We start from the raw sequence: 8,577 nt of genomic DNA on the forward strand, positions 1-8,577 counted from the left end.
TACTCTTGATAAACTCTTGCGAGCAAGTCTGTTTCCAGGTGCAGCTGAATTGACAACTCCGCTGTTAAGGCTTTCAAGTATTCTTTGTCTCCCCTTGTGTCGAATCAATAAATTGGGTTTTACTTCCCGCGAAGACTGTTGCGATCCCCTATACTTGTGGGTCATCAAGACTATTTTCTGGCGCCGTTGCCGGGGAGCATAGCTTTATTTGGAAGTTCACTTGGATTGATATTGTTCGCTGCAAATTCTCCATCATGGGTAAATCTCGTGATCCTAAAGTCGCCATATTACCATCCACTACAAGAAAAGGTACAACTCTGAGTACCTCTGCTACTCTTGATTCACCATCTGTGATAAGTCAACTTCTTTCACCACCACAAGCTTCACTTGCTGGTACTTCTGCTGAATCTGAAAATTCTTATAATATTGATAATGTTTCTGCTGTGCTTGATGATAGTGGTTCATTGGGATCTTTTCTAGATGCTACAATTGCTAGGTCTAGACAAATTGAAAATACTGAAACTCCTAATGAAAATGCTGCTACACCTGTTAATTCACCTGAGTCTGTTGATTATTCTAGTGATGATCCTGATGAGGATTATGTGGAGCTTAATGATGATTTTATTGATAAATGCAATGCTATTACTGATGCAAGAAAAATTAAAAAGTTTCTCGCACAACATACTGTTAGATATAAGATGTCTCCTGATCCTAAATTTGCCACATCTCCTATAAACATTAAGGATAAAGATTATGATTTTTCTCTTGATCTATCTCATATAGCTATTGTTGAGAAAACACCCTTTTGTGGTACTAAAAAAGAAAGTGTTGTAGAACATATGAATGAACTTTCTTCTATGAGTAGCTTGTTTTCTGATGATGTCAAGATGCGTACTTATTTTGTTGCTAAAATTTTTCCTTTCTCATTAAAGGATGATGCTAAAACTTGGTATAATAGTTTGCCTCCTGGTTCTATTAATAGTCCAGGTGATTTGCTTGATGTTTTCTTTCGGAAATACTTTCCTGCTAGTGCTCAACATGCTGCTTTACAGAAAATTTATAGCTTTGACCAGGAAGATGGAGAGAAATTGCCTGAAGCTTGGGCAAGATTTTGCTCTCTTATCAGAGCTCGACCTGGACATGAATTGGAAAAGCATGATTTACTTGATATATTTTATAGTGGACTAACCGTTGAGTCTAGAGCATATCTGGATAGTTGTGCTGGTTGTGTTTTCAAGAAAAGAACTCCAGATGAAGCTGAAGAATTATTGGCTAAAATAGGCCGGAATCATGATGATTGGGCTACACCTGAACCAACTCCGACGCCGATATTGAAGAAGAGGGGTTTAATTAAATTAAATGATGAAGATATGAGGGAAGCCAAGAAATCTCTTAAGGAGAAAGGTATTAAATCTGAAGATGTAAAGAACTTACCTCCCATAGAAGATCTATGTAAGATAATTCCCCCTTCATCCATGACTGAGGTAAACTCTCTTCAACGCTTTACTAGGGAAGATATTCCATATTCGAAATCTCCTGCTCAATGCTTAGATGAGTTTGATAATTATATTGTTAAGCAAGAAAATTTTAATATGAGAGTAGAGAATCATCTAATGGAAAATTCTCAAGCTATTAGCAATTTGCATGATATTGTGGAGAGAACCTCCAATGATGTTAAGATGCTTGTTAAACATTTTCATATGGTTCAAACTCAAATTGATCAACTCACTAAAGTGCGAAATGACTTGTTAAAAAATAATTCTAAAGAGAAAAATGCTTACGAAGTAACAACTAGAGGTGGTGTTTTCACTCAGGATCCTCTATATCCTGAAGGGCGTCCCAGAAGAGTTGAACAAGATTCTCAACGAATTGAACCTAGTGCTCCTTCTAAGAAAAAGAAGAAGAAACATAAAAATGTTGTACAATCCTCTGAACCTGTTAATGATCCTAATAGTATTTCTATTTCTGATGCTGAAACTGAAAGTGGTAATGAACATGATAATGATAATGATAAGAATGATGCTTCTGATAAAGAAGAGGTTGAAGATGAACTTGAAAAGCATGCTAAAAATAAAAAGTATACTAAAGAAGATTTTACTGCTAAGAAACATGGTAATGAAAGAGAACCTTGGGTTCAAAAGCAAATGCATTTTCCTGCTAAGAAACTAAAATCAAAGGAAGAAGAACACTATAATAAATTTTGCGATTTGATGAAACCTTTATTCTTGCAAATCCCTTTGACTGATGCTATTAAATTGCCTCCTTATTCAAAGTATATGAAAGATATTGTCTCTAATAAAAGGAAAATTCCTAATGAGGAGATTTCCACTATGCTTGCTAATTACTCTTTCAATGGCAAAGTTCCAAAGAAGTTGGGCGACCCAGGTATACCGACTATTCCTTGTTCTATCAAGAATAACTATGTTAGAACCGCTCTATGTGATTTAGGAGCCGGTGTTAGTGTTATGCCTTTTTCTCTTTACAAGAGACTTTATTTAGATAAGTTGATACCTACTGATATATCTTTGCAAATGGCTGATAAATCTACTGCTATTCCTGTTGGTATATGTGAGGATGTTCCTGTTCAAGTTACTAATAACTGCTTGATTTTAACTGATTTTGTTGTGTTGGAAATGCCTGAAGATGATAATATGTCTATTATTCTTGGGAGACCTTTTCTTAACACCGCAGGGGCTGTTATTGATTGCAATAAAGGAAAAGTTACTTTCAATGTTGATGACAATGAGCATACCGTTTATTTTCCCAAGAGGATTGATAAAGTATGTGCAGTTAATACCATTTCTAATGTGAGAACTATTAAAGTGGGAGCTATTGATTGTCCTATATATGAGCCTAAAGAAGGATATCAAAATATTATGATTGGATCCATATCAATACAATTCAAGGTAACATGATTGATTTGAGGGTTTATTTCTTCTTATGCTATGTAAAATTTATTTGGTGGTAAGACTTGATCAACCTTGTTAACAAATACTTTTTATATGCATAGAGGAGCTAAACAACATTTCTTTCTTCCTCCACTTGTTACTACTGTAGCAATACCTTTGTATCTTTACTTTATTGCATTATTGTGCCAAGTGAAGTCTCTAATAGAAAGTTGATGCTAGATTTGGATTTCTGCGCAGAAACAGATTTTTAGCTGTCACGAATTTGAGTTTTTCTCTCTGTAGGAGAATCTAAAAATTCTGTAAAAAATCACGTGTAATCCTTAGATATGTACGCAACTTTCATTAGTTTTGGGTTTTCTGATTTGAGCAACGGAAGTACCTCGAAAAAATTCGTCTTTACTGGCTATCCTGTTTTGGCAGATTCTGTCTCCGTTTTTTGCATTGTCTCTTGTGGACTTTAAGTAAGGCTTTCTAGACGTCGAGAGTTGTAGCTAATGTTTTATTGAGTTCTTGCAATGTGTCACTACAGGACTAAAGTGGATTAAAGTTTTTGAGTACTAACCCCTCTAATGAAGTTTATGAGAAGTTTGGTGTGGCAGAAGTTTTGAAGGGTCAAGAAAGAAGGGTGATATAATGTGATCAAGAAGAGCCAAAAAGCCTAAGCTTGGGGGGAGGTATACCGGCATCACTCATTCTTTGCATATTATGGTTGCTGGATATTTGTATATACTTGTTTAGTTTCTTTAAGTGGTTTTCTAATAAGAGGGAGATGATATTTGGGGAAGTACTGCCTGAAAACAGATTCTGGACTGTTACCAAAAAAAATCTCAAAAACAGCCAGAACGTTATTTTACGAAGCCAATATTTGTGCATGTTCCCCAGGTTGTTATCTAACTTTCATTAGTTGAACACTTTTCGATTTGAGCAGCGAAAGAATTTCTTAAAAATCGATTATTGTACTGCTGTCAAGTTTGACGAATTCCTGCTACTTTGTGTTTATGTGACTCTTCTAGTTTTCATTTTCTTGTTTTTGCCTTGTTTCCTTCCCAAAACACAAAAATACCAAAAATATTTCTGTTGTTTCTCTTCACCATTTGTTTATTTTGGTTTCTTGTTTTTATTTTGCTTTATTTGCTATCGTTGGTTTGCTATAACAAAATCCAATTTTTTTTTTGCTTTGTTTGCTTGTTTCCTCTTGTTCTTGTTTCCAATTCGAAAACACCAAAAATATTTGCTGTTCTTCTTTTGTTTTGTAAAGTTCATTATGAGTTCAATGGTCTTCGGTGGCTGGAGCGTGGTTTTCATTTCATATTATTCAAGCTACACAAGTGAAAGGCAATAATGACGATCTACGACAATTCGACTGTGGTGAGAGGCTGGTATGAACTCTATTTGTTTTCATTTTTGTACATATACTCATCCATGTGAGCATGTTTAGTTGGTTCATGTGAGGTATATGTCATTTAAGAAAGTCTAGTAGTTCATGATCTCTCATGTTTAGCTCCAATTTATTAATATGAGTAGCATGTCATGGATGTTTGCTTGCATTGTTTTACTCATAAATAGGTATGACATTGTGGTATCCTCCTCTGAATAATTCATTTGAATCGACTTGGCACATGCTCACGCATGCATATGACTGAACAAAAGTCAATTAAGCCTCGATGATTTACTTTGCTTCAGAGTTCTTGTATCACTTTTATGCCTCCGTTAATTTATTTTGATGCAAGCATGATTATGACAGTGACTGCTCTCTTGATTTGTCGCTCCCCAGTCTATTGCTAGCCTTCACTTGTACTGAGCGGGAATGCTGCTCGTGCTTCCAAACCTCTGAAAACCAAAGTTGTTCCAAAGTGTCCACAATAAATACCTATGCATGGCATTTCAAACCATTCCAAGTAAATTCTCATGCGCTACCTTTAAACCTTCAAAATGCTTCTCAATTTGTGTTAATGGTTTATAGCTCATGAGGAAGTATGTGGTGTTTATCTTTCAACCTTGTCATTTACTTTTGACAGACTTTAATAATAAGAGCTAGCAACGGGGTGCCCAGCCCCAACTAATAACTTCATTAATAATTCTCTTCACATGTTTTGCTCTGATTCATCTGTAAGCAACTTAATTTTGCAAATAGACACTCCTCCATGGTATGAGATTGATGGAAGGCACCTGAGGATTCGGTTAGCCATGGCTTGTGTAAGCAAAGGTTGGGGGGAGTGTCACTCATAATAAAAACTAAAGTACATGTGTAAACAAAAGAGAAGAGGGATGATCTACCTTGCTGGTAGAAATAACGTCCTTCATGGGAGCCGCTTGATACGTCTCCGACGTATCGATAATTTCTTATGTTCCATGCCACATTATTGATGATATCTACATGTTATATGCACATTTTATGTCATATTTATGCGTTTTCCGGAACTAACTTATTGACAAGATGCCGAAGTGCCGTTCTCGTTTTACGCTGTTTTTGGTTTCAGAAATCCTAGTAACGAAATATTCTCGGAATTGGACGAAATCAACGCCCAGGTTCCTATTTTCACCGGAAGCATCCAGAACACCCGAGAGCCGCCAGAGGGAAGCCCTGGGGGCCCCACACTACACCCTGGCGCGGCCAGAGGGGGGGCCGCGCCGCCCTATGGTGTGGTGGCCCCAGGCCCCCTCCGAGGCTGCCCTTCCGCCTATTTAAAGCCTCCGTCGCGAAAACCCTATTACGATCGACGAAACCCACAGAAACCTTCCAGAGCCGCCGCCATCGCGAAGCCAAGATGCGGGGACAGGAGTCTCTGTTCCGGCACGCCGCCGGGACGGGGAAGTGCCCCCGGAAGGCTTCTCCATCGACACCGCTGCCATCTCCACCGCCATCTTCATCACCGCTGCTGCTCCCATGAGGAGGGAGTAGTTCTCCATCGAGGCTCGGGGCTGTACCGGTAGCTATGTGGTTAATCTCTCTCCTATGTACTTCAATACAATGATCTCATGAGCTGCTTTACATGATTGAGATCCATATGATGAGCTTTGTATCGCTACTAGTTGTGTGCTACTCATGTGATGTTATTAAAGTAGTCTATTCCTCCTGCATGGTGTAAATGTGACTAGTGTGTGCACCATGTGGTTCTTGTCGTAGGCTATGATCATGATCTCTTGTAGATTGTGGAGTTAATTATCATTATGATAGTATTGATGTGATCTATTCCTCCTTCATAGTGTAATGTGGACAGTGTGTGCACTATGTTAGTTCTTGGTTTATTTTGCAATGATCTATTATGCTCTAAGGTTATTTAAATATGAACATTGAATTGTGGAGCTTGTTAACTCCGGCATTGAGGGTTCGTGTAATCCTACGCAATGTGTTCATCATCCAACAAAAGAGTGTATGTAGCACATATGAGAAAGAGTTATTTATTATGCGATCAATGTTGAGAGTGTCCACTAGTGAAAGTATGATCCCTAGGCCTTGTTCCTAAATATCGCTATCGCTGCTTGTTTCTTGTTTCTTTGCGTTACTATCGCTTGTTTCTTGTCTGGGCAAAGCACTTTTACGGTGCCGTTGCTACTGCTACTATATATTCATACCACCTGTATTTCACTATCTCTTCGCCGAACTAGTGCACCTATTAGGTGTGTTGGGGACACAAGAGACTTCTTGCTTTGTGGTTGCAGGGTTGCATGAGAGGGATATCTTTGACCTCTTCCTCCCTGAGTTCGATAAACCTTGGGTGATCCACTTAAGGGAAAACTTGCTGTTGTTCTACAAACCTCTGCTCTTGGAGGCCCAACACATCTACGGGAAAAGGAGGGGCGTAGACATCAAGCTATTTTACGGCGCCGTTGCGGGGAGGAAAGGTAAAGGTACTCACACTCAGGATCTCGGCTACTAAGCTATTTTCGCCGTTGTAAGTACTCGAAGCTATTTCCTTTAGATCCTGCAATTGCATCTTTTTGTTTCTTGTTTACACTAGTTTGGCATAATGGACAAGAATGAGCTTCTTATTCTATTTCCTGATTTAAAACATGGATTGTTTGATGCGAAAATTAAAAAACCTATGGAATCTTATTTGCATGCTGGTAGTAATATTAGTATGAACGCTTTGAACACCATTGTTGATAATGATATAGAAAGTTCTAAGCTTGGGGAAGCTGGTTTTCATGATCTTTTTAGTCCCCCAAGCATTGAGGAGAAAATTTTCATTGATGATACTTTGCCTCCCATATATGATGATTATAATGATAGTGGTCTTTTGGTGCCACCTACTATGGAGAGTAAATTTTGTTGTGATTATACTATGCCTCCAACACTTGATGAGAATAATAATGATAGCTACTTTGTTGAATTTGCTCCCATAACAACTAATAAAATTTATTATGCTTATGTGGAGAGTAATAATTTTATGCATGAGACTCATGATAAGAATGCTTTATGTGATAGTTATATTGTTGAGTTTGCTCATGATGCTACTGAAAGTTATTATGAGAGAGGAAAATATGGTTGTAGAAATTTTCATGTTACTAAAACACCTCTCTATGTGCTGAAATTTTTGAAGCTATACTTGTTTTATCTTCCTATGCTTGTTACTTTGCTCTTCATGAACTTGTTTATTTACAAGATTCCTATTGAAAGGACACGGATGTCGCCTAGAAGGGGGGTGAATAGGCGATTTAAAACTTTTACGAGATGGGCTTAACAAATGCGGAATAAAACTAGCGTTTACTTTGTCAAGCCCAAAGCCTATATACTATTGTTCACCTATGTGCACCAACAACTTATTTTAAGCAATGGTTCACCTATGTGCACCAACAACTTATGTGTCAACACCCGGATTTTTGAAGTCCGGATGCCTATTATGTCATACATCGCAATCCCAGGAAATTGTTGTTGCGAGGCATAATAGTTAAGTATCACAGTCATCATTCATTACAAACCATAATGTCTTACAACTTGGAATCACATGATCCATATTACACAAATAGTTGATCTAATGATCAACGAACAAACATAAGTTCATAGCGGAAGCGTAAGATACAAGGACTCTCTAGTCCACAGGCCAACGCTTGACGTTAGAAGCTCCTAGTTGTGGTAGACGTCCTGCTGATCGTCATCCTCGTACTGTTGCTCGGCTTCATAGTCTGGCCATTTGAATAGCCAGGGACAAAGCCGTGAGTACTTTATGTACTCGCAATCTAATACTAATGTAAGTACTAACATTTCTATTGAGGGTGTTCTAAGCTCTAAGTTTATTTGCACAAAGCCAATTTTATTTCATAAACACTTTTGTAAACAACTCCCCGAATGCTAACTAACTCAAGTGGGAACATTAGTGTCATTCCCACAACTCAGTTGTGATTCAAATTCAAAGTCACCATTCAAGTTCAAAAAGATATAAATTCTGATGACGAAAACAGAATGGCCTTTCCAATTGTCCATATCCGCGGACGCGGCTATTCGAATAGTTCTACACTCTGCAGAGATCGCACACTTGTGCCACAACATTTGATTTCATCCGTCAGGGATAAAACCCTGAATAATCGTAACTCAAAGACGCGGATCATCAACCATTAACCTTTCACTTACGCACCCTAGTATAGGCACCTCTCCCCATGAGCTTGGCCTCCCGGTGAAAACCAACCGTTAACCCGGAACCGCACAGGGCTTGGGCCGGACATTCAC

This window comes from Lolium perenne, chromosome 4 (genome assembly GCF_019359855.2).
Source record: "Lolium perenne isolate Kyuss_39 chromosome 4, Kyuss_2.0, whole genome shotgun sequence".
NCBI lineage: Eukaryota > Viridiplantae > Streptophyta > Magnoliopsida > Poales > Poaceae > Lolium > Lolium perenne.